At 58.7% G+C, this 14,115-nt stretch overlaps 2 protein-coding genes across 2 annotated transcripts in view; one reads left to right on the plus strand and one right to left on the minus strand.

Moving 5' to 3' along the window:
* SIDT2 (SID1 transmembrane family member 2) overlaps positions 1 to 14,115 on the minus strand; it is a 207,468-nt gene that overhangs the window by 112,471 nt on the left and 80,882 nt on the right. The gene's annotated exons all lie outside the window — the stretch shown is intronic.
* Positions 1 to 14,115, plus strand: part of ZPR1 (ZPR1 zinc finger) — a 437,500-nt gene that overhangs the window by 16,599 nt on the left and 406,786 nt on the right. The gene's annotated exons all lie outside the window — the stretch shown is intronic.

Raw genomic sequence — 14,115 nt, forward strand, 5'->3', positions numbered from 1 at the left:
TGGGGTTGTCTCCGTGCTGGGAGGGCAGAGCAGGACGCCAGGGGACCCAGCACCCTGCGCTCAGCAGATCCCTGGTTTGGGGCACCATGGTGGGCAGGGATGGGGTGACAGGGAACGTGTGACAGCGGGCACAGGTCGTGTGTGGCCAGGAGCACCCGTGGGCACTCAGACACAAAGGGCTGCTTTGTGTATCGGGGTTTATCTTTCCCATTAATGGCTTTCTAAATTGGTGGCAGTGGAGCAAAAAACCCAATCTGAACTCGGAGCATGCATGATTACTATTGTAATAACCTTGGCTAATAAGAATATGATGTGGTGTTAGGCTGGGAAAGAAAACACATTTCTCATTAGCTTTTTGATTAATTACTCCACATAATTTCCTAGGGGGACATGCCTGGGACTGATTGCCTTTGCTTTTGACGCGTGGAAGTGGTTTACCTTAAGTTAATAATTTTCTCGGTGACATTTTAATGGCAAGCCTCAATTAATCTCCAGTCACTGGGCAAAGGCCAGGCCCCCGCCATCCCCTCTCTCCTCTGGGGGCTCAGAGCACCCCCCTTGCCCACCCTTCTCCAGGACAGGGCAGAGGAGCTGCCTGGGGGGAGCGTTAAGGTCAGGGGTGGGCAGCCCTTGGCAGACGTTTGGGCTCCACGATCCTGGACCTCCCTGCCCTGCCCCACACGTCATGCTGTGGCTTCTCAGGGCTTTAAATACCTGGGAATGCAGCAGCTGTGCAGCCCCATCCTCTCCTGGCGCTGCCAGGGATCCAGCTGTTCCCAGGCATATGTTTACATGGCCTGGAAGCGACCGATTTCCTCCCGTGCCTTATCATATAAATATTTTACAGGAGCTAAAATATTCAGCACTCGTTTGATGCTGCCACATGGAGTGGGATCAAATGAGGGTGGGAAGGAGGGGAAAACAGGAGAGGGGAGCAAGCAGAGACTCATTTGTTTCCCTGCCTGGAAATGGAATGATGCTGCATATTTCTGCATCAGGAAATCACCCGGAACAGTGATCTCTGCTCACTGCTCCCCGAGCAGCTGCAGCTCTCTGCAGGGCATGCCTGATGTGGCTGGGGGTGGGACTGTCCCAGTGGCTCCTCCTGCACCTGGGATGTGCGTCCCACGTCCCAGGTGCATCCAAAACCCACCCTGCACTCTCCAGCCCAGCCCGTGCTCTACACAAACTTTAAAACATGGGCGGGTCCAGCCAAACTCCGACTAACTGGAATGTCAGGGTAATTCCAGGCCTTGCCCTGCCATCCTGGCATTCCTGCAGCTGTTGCCTTGGTGTTGGGGTGGTGGGATGGGGATGTGGGTGGCCACGGCTGGGCAGCACCCCTGGGCACGCTCACCTGGGGCAGGTGCTGGCTGGGAGGAGAAGAGCCAGCAATATTTATGTTTCCATCCAAATGCATGGATCAAAGCTGACACTTTAATCTGTTCAACAACATCTCAAGGATAAAAAAGTTGCAGGCAAATCACAGGCCTAAATTGGTAATATATTTCTGCTTGTCAGTTGACAAATCACTTTACAAACCCCTTCTGCATCTTCCCACAGTCCCTGGGTGTGCTGGTTTGGGATGTGCCCGCCTTCACCCCTCGGTGTTGTGGTGTTTGTGGCACACTCCTCCTCAGGAGGGAGCGCTGGAGCTCGGGGCAGGGTTTGGCAGCAGCTGGGCGAGTTGGGGCTGCTGGTGCTCAGCTCTTCTCCCTGGCCCAAAGCAGTGCTTCCTTCCCTCACACTTCACTCCACAGCCACAGCGAGGCTGGGGACGAGCTCACTCCAGCCCACGGAGTGGCCCACTCCAGCTCCACCATCCCTGTGGCTGCGGGCCAGATTCCAGTGAAGAGTCCCTGCCAGACAGCTCAGAGCAGAGGGATCCTGCAGGGAGACAGCACTCACTGCCAAGGGCTTTTTCTGCCTTGACTTCTTTTTATTGAGTTTCTTCTTCTCTTCGTTCTCTCTCCTGGCCAGTGCCAGGCCGAGTTGATGAATTATCCCAATATATATTCTGTCTGGAAAGAAAACACATATCATATGTATCTTTGACAAGTTATTATTCTTCCTTATCAGAATATGTGTGCATCCAGCCACGCCATAACTCACCCTCGGCGGCGCCCGCGGGTCCGGGCGGGAGCAGCACCGCAGCCCCGGCTGATCGCGGGTCCCCAGCGCGGCCCCGGCTCGGTGACCCCCCTTGGGACTCTCTGGGCTGGCAGGGACGGGCAGGGCACCGCCTGCCAGCCGCGGAGGGGGCCTGGGCGGAGGCGAGAGCACCACGTCGAGCTAATTCAGCGCCTGCCTCACCTCCAGCTGATTGCTGCAAATTAAATTTCACGGCAATGAGCCGGAGGAGGCGGCGTGCGGCGCGGCAGCGCGGGGGGAGAGGGGCGGCTGGCGCGGGCACGCCGCAGAGCTGGCACAGCCCCCTGCCCGCAGTGGGGGCGCTCGGGGCCTGCCCGAGCCCCTGTGCTGGCCCCGAGCCCCCACAGCCCTGCCCAACGCCCCTCTGCCCGTGCCCCTGCAGCGGCTGTGCCGCGGCTTGGGCAGAAATCAGTTCACAGATGAGTGAGCAAACATTTCTGGCTGTTCCTCCCCGCAGTGACAGCCTCCGCCTCTGGAGTGGAGCCCAGCAGGAGCCCAGCTCTGCTCCGCAGCGGGGGACAGGGCACGGAGCTGCTCGGGGTGCGGGGTGGGCTCTCCGCAGGTGGGAGCTGCGGGATCCGTCCAGGTGTGCTGAGCGTGCCTGGATGCCGGGCTGCGAGCAGCGGGAGCGCTCCCATCCCCACTGCAGAGCCTTTCATGTTGGACTTATTAAGATAATAACTGCTCCATCTCTGCCGGTTTGAAACATGATCTAATAGAAGTCTTACAACAAAAGTTGCCAAGCAGCCAGGCCAGGATTTACTAATAGACTCCGAACGTGCTGTAACTGAGATGGAAATTAATTTAGTGATTAGGAGATTAATAAATGGAGCAGAGCATATCCTTTCCTTTAAAGGCCGGGAGTAAGCACTGGGATGTGGCATTCCCGTGGTGCCTTCACGGGAAGTGTTCAACTCTTTAATCTCAACGCTTCCTTCCGGGCTCTAGGGCGAGGCTGCAGGAGAAGCTGTGCTGCCTCATTTTCTCTTAAATCCCGTCTTCTTCCCCAGATGTGTGTTAGCATTCTTTTGTCTTCACACACACCTGAGCCTGGCGCTTGGGAGAAAATTCCCGATCTGCCCCCTCCAAGCCGCCTGAATGCGGGCAGCCCTGGGAGCACACAGAGAGAGGGAGCGGCGCCTTGCAGCCTGCCCCTCTTTGTTGCTGTTGGTTCTGTTCAGCAGCAGCTGTGCATCCATATTTATTGAGGGGAAGGGAAGGAAAACTGCCGGTAATCCCAGGGAAGTGGAACATCTTGTAATTATCCAGGTAGCTCGGCTGGCGTGGGCGCACCCGGGCTCCCGGGAGCTCTGGGTCACCCTGAAGGGCAGACAGGAAGGGTGGGATGTTAAACACGCTCTGAGCACTGCAGGGGGAAAAGGGATTGAGGCACCAAGTGCGAGCCAGCAACGGAGAGGGGAGCTGGTGGCCTCCTGCCCTGTGGCTCCTTGGCTGGGGTGAGGTGAGAGCTGCTTCCCCTCCCAAAACGCTGTTGGGACCAAAAGCCGGGGTGGGAGATGGTGAGTGACAGGGAAGCTGTCAATTCCCTGGCTGTGCTTGGAGCAGTGGGAAGAGTGGGTGAGGTGGGGAGCAGGAGGGAGACGCAAATGGGCTGATGGCACGAGAGGCCCTGCACCCCGGGTACCTCTGGGCCAGGGGCAGGAAATGGAGCCCAGGACACCAACAGAGCTGGCAGCTCCTCTCCACTGGCGTTTCCAGAGGGCAAAACACGATCTCTTACAGGTGCTGATAAGGTTTCTGAGCGAGGGCAGGAGTTCGAGATGAAGGGGAGCGTGTGTGTGCGTTTCTTCTCCCTCGCTTTTTCTCTCCCCTCGCTATCTCCAGCACAGCCTTGCAGGAAGAAAAGCCTGTGGGCATCTGTGCTTTGCCTCTGCCTTCCCTGGGGGCCATCAATATGCAGAGACTGTTACCTGGGCAGGGCTTTTCCCTCTGTTCATCAAGGTCACGGCAGGAGCTCCTGGCTGCCAAGGATGGTCCTGGAGCAGAGCAGGGATGCTTGGGCAGAGTATGCTGCCCTGGAAGAGGAGGAGGATGAAGATGGGTCCGTGTTGGGTTCATGCTGGTGGGGTTAGAGTACAGCCAGGCTCCAGGACCCGCTCCCAAATCTGTGGTGCAGTGTTTTCCCAGTGGGAAATCCACCCTGCTGCCCTCAGAGAGTGAAGGTGGGTGGACAGCATCCCTGCCGAGGACATGGGTTCTGTCCATCCCTGCTCCCCAGCTCCTGGCACTGGGATGAAGACAAATATTTGGAGAACGGCAGAGCCCAGCTTGCTTCAGACAGAGCCGGCAGCCTCTCAGAGGCTGGGATTAATTTGAAGGAATTTACTGGTGGGGTTTGTGGCAGAGAGAACAGTTTGCTTATTTCACACTCGTATGACCACCTGCTACGAACTGTTTGTTCAGTTTCAAATTCTTTAATTAAAATCAACATAAAACAGATTGAAAACATCCCAAGAAGGGGATGCTTGATTTGCTGGAGGATATTGCAGCAAACGAGCCAAAGCGCTCAGAAGACACCGGATCACGGGAAGCGCCCTGGGCGGACGCTTGGGTCTGCCTGGGCCACCGGCCCGGGGCTGAGGGCAGGTGGCCCTGGGGCATCTCAGCTTCATCACCGAGGCAGAGTGGACGTGCAGCCTCCCTCTTTATCAGGATTCCCTTCCCAGCGTGGCCGTCCCGGCAGTGCCCGGCGCGGGGGCGCAGGCGCGTGGTGGCGGCTCAGCCCTTGGCGGAGCTGATCAGAGGCCTCCTCCAACAAACATCAAAGCTTCAATTAACAGGGGCCGCGTGCGACCCTCTTGCAGAGCGCAGATAAGAATAGAAATTTCCCTTGGAAAACGGATTTGTGTTTAGCTGCGTGTGCCGGGCGGTAAATGACCTGCTCGGCGCCGCACCGGAGAGGGGCCAGGGACAATTACGGTGCTCATTGGGAGCCGGTTATCTGAAGGAAACAGGCGCGCTGCTATTTAGCTGTCTAATATCCCAGTGGGAGGGGAGGCGGAATTAAAACCCGTCTCTTTTCAGAGCCATTTCAATCTGAAGGATTCTTCCTTTATGCGGTGGCTTTTCATTTCAAGGGGCTTCTTCCCCTCTCCCAGGCCCTGATTTGCGTGTGGCCGCCTGCAATGGAGAAGGGCGGCGAGGGGAAGGAGGGCTTGGCTGGGTCTGCACCCTGACATGGAGCCTCGAGGTGCTCGGGGAGCGGGAGCAGCCTCTCCGCGGATTCCTCCCAGTGCCGGCATCTCCCGCTCCGGTCCTGGCGAAACAATAACAGCCACGCGGAGCAGAAAGTTAATCCAGAGCCAGACGGGCGTTTTAATCACTGGAAAGGTTAAAACAAGCCCTCCCTGGCTGCGCCGGCTCCCACCAGCTCCCGCGCTCCTGCGGGCCTGGGAGACCCAGAGCACCATGACTGTATTGATTCAATTATTCTCTACAATGTAATACTCTGCATTTGTGTGATAGCAACAAACAGAGTTGAAAGACATACAAAAATAAATGATCTGAAAGTTAATATGGCTGAATGAGCAGCTCTGAATGAGGGGAGAGCGCTTTGGTTTTACATTGTGGAATCAATGGTGTGCAGAACAATGTCCTCCCTTCCCCGGGGCCCCGGGGGCCCTGCCTCAATCGATCACTATGCAAATTAATTGAATTCATGAAACCTGCATCACTGGGTAATTGATGCTTCTTATAATTACCTCCGAGTTATGAGCTTTTAGGGGATTTCATTGATCCCTGCTCGGGGACAGGGCCAGGGCAGGTTCCGGGGGTGAGGCTGAGGCACCGGGGGCTCGCTGGGATCCCCGGGTGTGACAACCACTGCCCAGAGCTGGTGGGACTTCCAAAGCCGGGATGCTGTGTGGATGCAGCCCCTCGGGAAAGCACCTTCCCCTCCTCGGGGACCAGAGGGGTGCAGAGGTGACAGTGACAGGTGCCACAGGAGCACGTGGCCAGGCCAGCCGTGCCTGGCTGGTGGATGGTGGGAGTGAACAGGTTGTATCCAAAGGGATAATAGGCTTATACAGCGCATTATTTAAGAAAAAGGGACAGGCAATTGAGCTCTGCAGACTAATTAGATTAAACTGATGAGCTCATCAGTATTGTGTGTAATTAAGATCAGAGCTAATTGCAGGACTTTGATGCCCTGCGTCACCCGAGGTGTCCCTTGCCCAGCGAGTGGGAAGTGGCTGGGCTCCCTGGGCTTCTGCTCCCTCCAGGGAAGAGCAAGGGACATGTGACTGTGCCCAGTTCGTGCCGAGCCGGGGGCCAGGCAGGAGGGAATCTGGAGGTTTGAGCAAAGAGCTTTGTGCCAAAGGGAGAGAGCAAAGGGGGAGTGGGATGGAAAGTTAGAGAGGCAGAAGCCGGCCCAAGTTCCGAGGGAACTGCAGCCATTGCTTCCTGGAGGATGGACAGGATTTATCCAGACGGACACTGCTTCACGAGACAGACAGTTCTGGCTGTGGTGTGGCGGCAGGAGCAGCCTGGGTACAGCTTTTATCCTGCTCTTCCCTGTTCCTGTCTGATCTTTCCTCTTGCTCCTGCACCAGCACCTCCTCCCCGCTTCTCTCCCGTTATCCGCCCACCTCGCTTCTCTCTCCCGCTGTCTCACCTGCCTCACCTTCCTGCTCCCCCTGCCTGACACGGCTTCTCCGCAGAACTGCTTTGTGCCCCTCCAGGCCTCCAGGAGGGCTCCACTCCCGGGCCCTCTGTCCAGCTCTGGGAAGGGGCTCCCACCCGTCCCTGCCGAGCCCCTCCGCGATGCTCCCCTCCGCTGCCCGCCCCGGCACTGCGCTCCCTCTGCTTCGGGCTCCTTGTCTCCGTCTCCAAGGTTACATCAACGGCTTCCCGCTCCTCTCCTGAGCTCCCAGCGGGATTTCCCGTTGCTGTTCACCAGTTGGGTTTTGTTTCTCCCTGCCTTTCCCAGTCCTCCCGCACCTTTCTGCATCCTGCCACTGCATCGTCCCTTGCAGAGCATCGCTTGCACCTGACTGAAGGGAGGGCAGGACTTTGCAGCACCTTCTCTCCAGAGAAATTCCCCCATAACTCAGGGCTGAGCATCCATGACCCCTCCAGGGCACCCTGGCTGAGCTGGCGGCCCTCGGGGGGACTCCAGGCAGCTCCCCCAGGCGGGGTGGGATCCCGCGGGGGCTGCCTTTGGGGAGCTGCTCATCCTGGTGGGAATCCGGGCAGCAGGAGGGCAAACGTGAACGTACAGCATTTCTTTCTTTATTGCTGGCTGCGGTGGCAGCTGTGGGGGCAGGAGCAGGCTCAGCCCCCAGACAGGAGCCCTGAGGTGCCTCTCTGTCTGTCCCCTCATCACAGTGGGGCTCCCCAGGGCCAGAAAGGGGCTGGGAGTCCTTCCAGACCCCCCCGCAGCAGGTGTCCCCACGGCACGCCCCTTCTGGGCGAGCATTTGGGGACACTGCCTCGAGATACTGACAGGGGGTTTAACTGTAATCCTTTCTGCGGGGCTCTTCGCTTCTTAGGGCCTGGAAAGTGATGGGGGGTGGGGGAAGCAAGCAAACCCCAAACCCCTTCCCAGATGTACGAGCAGCCTGAAATATCTCTGGCTTCTCTCTCTGCAATAACGGCAGGGAACAGGAGCAGATGTTTATAGGTCACGCTGCTGGTTTTTCCCTTTCTTTTCGACGAAGTGTTTGTTTTTCTCCAGTTTCTCCTGCTGGTGGGGATTCGGGTCTCAGCGTCCCCTTTCCGCGGGCGGCCGCGGAAAGCCCCGCAGGTGCCGGCAGCCCCCGTGCTGGAGGGCACGTCCCGGGCGCAGCGGGCAGCGGTGCGGGGACGCGGAGCCCTGGGGGAGGGACACTGGCAGAGGGGCTGCGCGGGTGGGCGAGCCCCGGGCTGTCCCCGCGGCGCGGACGGGAGGTGGCACTGCTGCACCGGCGCAGGACCGCAGCCCCGCCAGCCGCCCGCCCCACGCCGCTGCAATTAGCGAGGGGCTCTGACAGGGCCCGCAGGGCTCCGCGGTGCTCCCGGCCGCAGCGTCCCCCCGGCGTGGCAGCCTGGCCCCCGCCAGGCCGGGACTGGCCGTGTCCCCGCGCCGCTGGTGACACTGCGGCGATGAGGATGCCCGGAGTGTTGGCCCCATGGGCTGTCTCTGTCCCACACCGCTGTGCCGGTGCCCCAGGAGCTGTGGCAGCCAGACATGTCCCTGCAAAGTCCTTTTATCCCTGTAGGAATAAAGGCTTTTTCTGCCTCCACACACTGCTCAGCTCAGCCACACGGATTCAACAGGTCACTGCGGTGCCGTGTGTGGGCCCCGTGCTTCTGGGGCCACAGCATCCTGCCCTAAACCCCCCCAGTGCCTTTGAGGTCACAGCATCCAGCCCAAATCCAGCCGGGGAGAGGCTGGTGCTGCCCGCACTGCCGGGGGTGTTGCCAGATGCATCCCGCTGTTTCCACTGGCACGGGAGAGGGACAGGAGGGCTGGTCCTCCCTCCGGGGGCACGCTCCCAAAGGGAAGGTCTTGGAACAGGAGAGATTTCTCTCTCAAGACTTTTCTTTTTCTACAAGCTCTTTTGGAGGGGGGAGTTCGGAGCAGGGGAGAGTTCAGACAGATCTGATTCCCCTATCTCAGACAAACACACTCGCCTTTCCCTGACTGCAGATCAACAGGACATGTTCCACGGAAAGATCATCTCGAAAGAAATGGATTTTCCCCCTACTGCTTTGCCATTTTTGCTTGTATTTCTGAAAGCCGGAGTGACGGGTTGTGAACTTTAAGGAGCGATTTCTATTCCTTGCTCTCGTCTGACATGTGGGCAGTGGGACTGCGAGCCTGAGGAGGAGACAGGGCTGAGCAGCTCGGGGGAGGATGCTGAGGGCGAGGCAGCAGCTTCCTGCCTCCCACAGCAGCTTCTGCTCCGAGTCTGCCGCAGGAAACTCCTTGCAGGGCGGGAGGGGGTGCCGGGAAGGGGCAGGGGATGCTCCGTGCCCGGCAGTGAGGGCTCGGCGCTAATTGCAGCGAGCAATAAACACCGAGAATATCAATAGAATGATGGCATTTAATTAGTATCCAATGGCTCGTATGGATTTCTACGTTAGATCCACATTAACATGAGATTCTCTGATCCCGAGTAACGTTAAGGAGCAAATGCTTAGGGATTAGCTCAGGTGCAGCGATCCTGGCCGCCTCCAGGGAGAGGGAGGTCCCTGCAGGTGTGTAGGGATGCCATCTGTCCTGTCCTCCCCCTTCCCTGGGCTTTCTGGCTCTTTTCCCCAGCACAGAGCTTTTCCAACAGGTCCTGCCCAGCTGGGCTGGCTGCGTCCGCAAACAAAAATCCCGAGAAATGGAAATGAAGTTTCTGAGCTCCACCCAAACCCGGCGCCCTCCACATTAAGTGAAGCCCCCCCACCAGCCCCGCAGCCTTTTGAGTTTTGTATGAAACACTCATTATACCTTTGGTGTGACAAATGATTGAAAAGTGTAATTTGAAAGCTAAGCTCCCCATCACACTCTTCCCTATTGTTTATTTGCCAGCTCCAAACGGGTTGGCTGCCAAGGAAAGTAATCAGAAGGTAATAGCCTGATATCGGATGAATCCCCAGAGCTGCCAGCAAGCTGGAAAACTACAATCTCGGTGCCGCCTGCAGTATTGATGCGCTGAAAATAATTGTGTAGAACAGCAGAGCTGGGATCAAACTTGGGCTGACACTCGGCATTGTACGGCTCGCGTTCGGCGCAGTCTGATGTGGTTATTTGTGACTGGCTCGGGGCAAGGCAGCCAAAAGCGTCTCAGGGAGAGCTGCTGTGCTCTGTTTGCCCATGTAGATGAGAAAACACCTTCCCAAAGCAAAGTGCATCTCTTTATCTCCATCCCTCCCTCCCTGCCTTGCCTCTTGCTTCCCCTCTTGCTGCGATCCCGGGAAAGCGTTGATTTTATTGAGTGTGGCAAGTGGCAGTTCATTAAAAAGTGGGAGCAGATGGGGAAGGGATTGTAGAAGAAGATTAATGATGCGCACCGACAAGTAAATCGGCCCAGGTTCTGGAGTAAACACAATCACGCCGGCTTCCTGGGAGCGGGTAATCCTCCTCTGTCAGCTCCGGCCTCGTTAGCCGGCTGGCGGGGCCGGGAGCTAACGAGCAGGGATGCCTCGGCAGTGCCCGCAGCAGGCCTGACGTGCCCGGGAACCCGGTTCTGCTGCCGGTGCCAGCAGGGACCGGGAGCGGGCGTGGCCGGGGCGCTGGCGCTGGCTGCTCGAGGCCGTCGTGGTGCTGCCGTGCCCGGGAATGGCAGTGCCCGTGGTGAGCTCTCGTGGGGGCTGCTGGCACGGCGAGCTCCGTGTCCTCGCCGGTGCAGGGTTTCTCTGTGCCTCCCTCTCTGCCAGCTCCACCCGCCGCTCCTGGCTGAGCGGTGCCCGTTCCCTGTGGCAGTGCCCGGGAGCCAGCTGGGAATCGTGGGTGATGGGTGCCCGGGGTGAGAGGGAGCCCTGGGGGAGCAGAGCTGTCCCGGCACAGGGGAGCGGGGCTGCTCCCGTTAAATCCCTGCCCGCAGCCTCTGCTCTCCACCGTGACAAAGCCCACCTGTCCCTCCCTGCCCCACCTGTCCTGTCCTGTCCTGTCCCGTCCTGTCCCGTCCTGTCCCTTCTGTCCCTTCTGTCCTGTCCCGTCCTGTCCTGTCCTGTCCCGTCCTGTCCTGTCCTGTCCCGTCCTGTTCCGTCCTGTCCCATCCTGTCCTCTCCCGTCCTGTCCCATCCTGTCCTGTCCTGTCCTGTCCTGTCCTGTCCCATCCTGTCCTGTCCTGTCCTGTCCCGTCCCGTCCTGTCCTGTCCTGCCCCATCCTGTCCCGTCCTGTCCCATCCTGTCCCATCCTGTCCCGTCCTGTCCTGTCCCGTCCTGTCCCATCCTGTCCCATCCTGTCCCGTCCTGTCCTGTCCCATCCTGTCCTGCCCCGTCCTGTCCTGTCCTGTCCCGTCCTGTCCTGTCCTGTCCCATCCTGTCCTGTCCCGTCCTGTCCTGTCCTGTCCTGTCCTGTCCCATCCTGTCCTGTCCCGTCCTGTCCTGTCCTGTCCTGTCCTGTCCTGTCCCGTCCTGTCCCTTCTGTCCCATCCTGTCCCATCCTGTCCTGTCCTCTCCCGTCCTGTCCCATCCCGTCCTGTCCTATCCCGTCCTGTCCTGTCCTGTCCCGGTGCTCCGTTCATCCCCGCCAGCCCTGACCTCTCCGTGCGCCGGTGGAGAGGCCGCGCACGGGCGAGAGCCTCCGCCGCGGATTTAAACACAGGCTGCATCGGCCGTGCAGCAGGACGGCTGGCTCCTGCCAGCCTCCCCTCCGAGGACAAGCCTTTCATTATGGATGGGGCTGTAATTTCGCTGCAATTTCCAGAAAAGCGCCTGACTCCTTGTTTAAGCAGCAGCGGGAGTGGGAGCGGGACAAGGGCACGTGTGGCGCGTTCAGCGGTGACGGGGGCCCGAGGGGCTGCTGGCCCTCGCTGATGTCGCGGGGATGTCACCCCCCGGGGGGCTGCAGAGCAGGAGCCAGGCAGGACGGGGCTCCGTGGATCCTCCCAGGCTGTCATTGCTGCTGTCACCGCCGCTGTCCCCGCCTCACCCACCACCGCGGCCACGCGGCACAGGGGGATGCTACCAGGGAGGGCCAGTGCCCAGCTGAGCCACCGCCAGGGGCATAAATAATTTAATAAAGGAACTTTGGAAATTATATTGCCCTAAATAATATAATAAACCCTAATTTACTCACATTTATCTCCCGGAGTTTTTTGTGAAAGCAGTAATCTTGCATCTTCTACAGTGATGGATTAGCAGGAAGGAAACTCCGCTGGGGAATAAAAACCCACATCGTGTAGTTTTTGACATGTTATTATTCAGTTTTATCTCGGGTTGCTCATTCCTGGGCCATTACTCATGTTCACAGGGATTTTTCTCCCCCCTTATTTATTTATTTTTATCGTGACCAGAAGCAGAGATGTCGACAAATCATCCCGCCTTCCCCTGCTCCGTTTGGAGGGGACAGTGTGGCACGGCTGGGGGGTCCTGGTGGCACCCCACGCCACAGGGCACTGCAGACTCCGGGGAGGATGGCACCGTGCGGGTCCTGCCCACCCTCCCCGCAGCACTCCGGCCGTGGCAGTCAGGGAGGGACACAACTTCATTAGTCCGTGAGTTTCTAGGAGATCCGATCGATGGAGCGGATCAGAGCTGCGAGTCCTGCCCGTGCTGAGGGTGCTTGAGAAAATAACCCAGGCGGGGAGCCAGGCTCTGGCAGGGCAGGGTGCCAGGGGACAATGCTCCGGCAGCCAGGGACCTTGTGCCGTGACCCAGGACGGGTGGCACGGGTGGCACTGCTCCCCTTCTCTGTGCAAGGGGGCTGCAGTCAGCACTGAGGACACGGGAGCCCTCGGGAGCTGTAATTATTCCTAAAAGTCAGCCTTTATTGCTCATTAGCAGTTGCGAGCGGCAATGCAGGATGCGGCGCCCCAGCGTTGTGCCCTCGGAGGGAAGGATTTTTGGCTGCCTTGCTTAAGTCACAAGGAGGTTATTAAATAACTGCAATTACACGAGGAGTGCTCGGATGGTGCCTCTCATTTATTAGCACTGCTTTGTTTACTCCCAGCCTCGAAAGAAATGGTGGAATTTGGAGCAGCAGCCAGTGCCCAGCAGAACCATGATGGCATCAGAGCGGCCCATCCCAGCAGGATCTCCCAGAGAAAAAATATTGGGAAAAAATTCTTTACTTTGAGGGTGGGCAGGCCCTGGCACAGGGCCCAGAGCAGCTGTGGCTGCCCTTGGATGCCTGGAAGTGCCCAAGGCCAGGTTGGACCCTGGGGCTTGGAGCAGCCTGGGACAGTGGAAGGTCCCTGCCGTGGCAGGGATGGCACTGGATGAACTTTAAGGCTCCCTCCGACCCAAACCTTCCTGGGATTCTTTGATTCTACAAAACCGGTCCCCACTGTGGGGTCACAGCCCGGGACTGCCCCAGCTCCACTCCCACCCAGCTCCAGCCCCAACTGGGGATGGCAGGCGGCGCTTCCTCCTCTGTGTACAAATACAGAGAGCTCTGTTTGTTTGTGTGCGCTGGGAGCGCGCCTGCTGCACGCACACACGTAAATATAAATATAAATATATATATATATATGCACAGGGGCTGGGCTGGGAAGCACGCAGCTCGCAGTGGGAAGGGGTTGGCAGAGCAAAAAACCCTGGAAGAAATCCAAACTATGGGAATTATGGTGCATATGAGCCCCTGGATGACGGGGGAGGCAGGACTGCATTCCTTTCTCCACCACTGCTGCAGGCACCATCCGGGGGCTCTGCCAGCCCCTCCTGCTCCCCCCCACACACCCCAAACATCACCCCAGTGTAAGAATCAAACTGGAAGAAGCAGAACCCCCTCGCCCGCAGGGCTGAGCTGGAGGGGTGCAGGGCGGGCTCTGTGATGCTGCGGGGGGACCCACAGCCCCCGCACAGCCCGGGTCCTGCTGCTTGCGGGGTTTCTGGCACAGCTCTGCCGCAGCAGTGACCCCACAGACGCGGCCAGCAGCTCCTTGTTTGCCCAGCCCTCTCCAAGTTTGCTCAGCTCGAGCCCGACGGCGGTGAGCAAACGAGTGGCTGTTTATCCTCACACTAATGAAGAGCCGAGCACCGCCACTGAGGGCTTGGAGAAGGACGCAGTGTGCTCAGGGCATGTGGACAGGACAGCGTGGTTTCCAGGGAACACCCATCCAGCCACCAGTTTTCCAGCGCCCCCAGGCTCTCCGGGGGCACCGGCATCTGTTTTCTCCCGTGTCAGTTGCCCCCGAGCTGCCCGCTCTCCTGGGGCACCAGGAAATCACATTTATTGCAAACAGGGATGTTCCTGAGCCGAGCAAGGAGATGATCAGGGGCTCTGGAGCTGTCAGGGCGGGCTGGCTGATTAGAGCGCAGCGAACACTCCTCATCCCCGCCGCTCCGCGCCCCCGGCTGCCCCA

Source organism: Anomalospiza imberbis, chromosome 24, assembly GCF_031753505.1.
Source record: "Anomalospiza imberbis isolate Cuckoo-Finch-1a 21T00152 chromosome 24, ASM3175350v1, whole genome shotgun sequence".
Lineage (NCBI taxonomy): Eukaryota > Metazoa > Chordata > Aves > Passeriformes > Viduidae > Anomalospiza > Anomalospiza imberbis.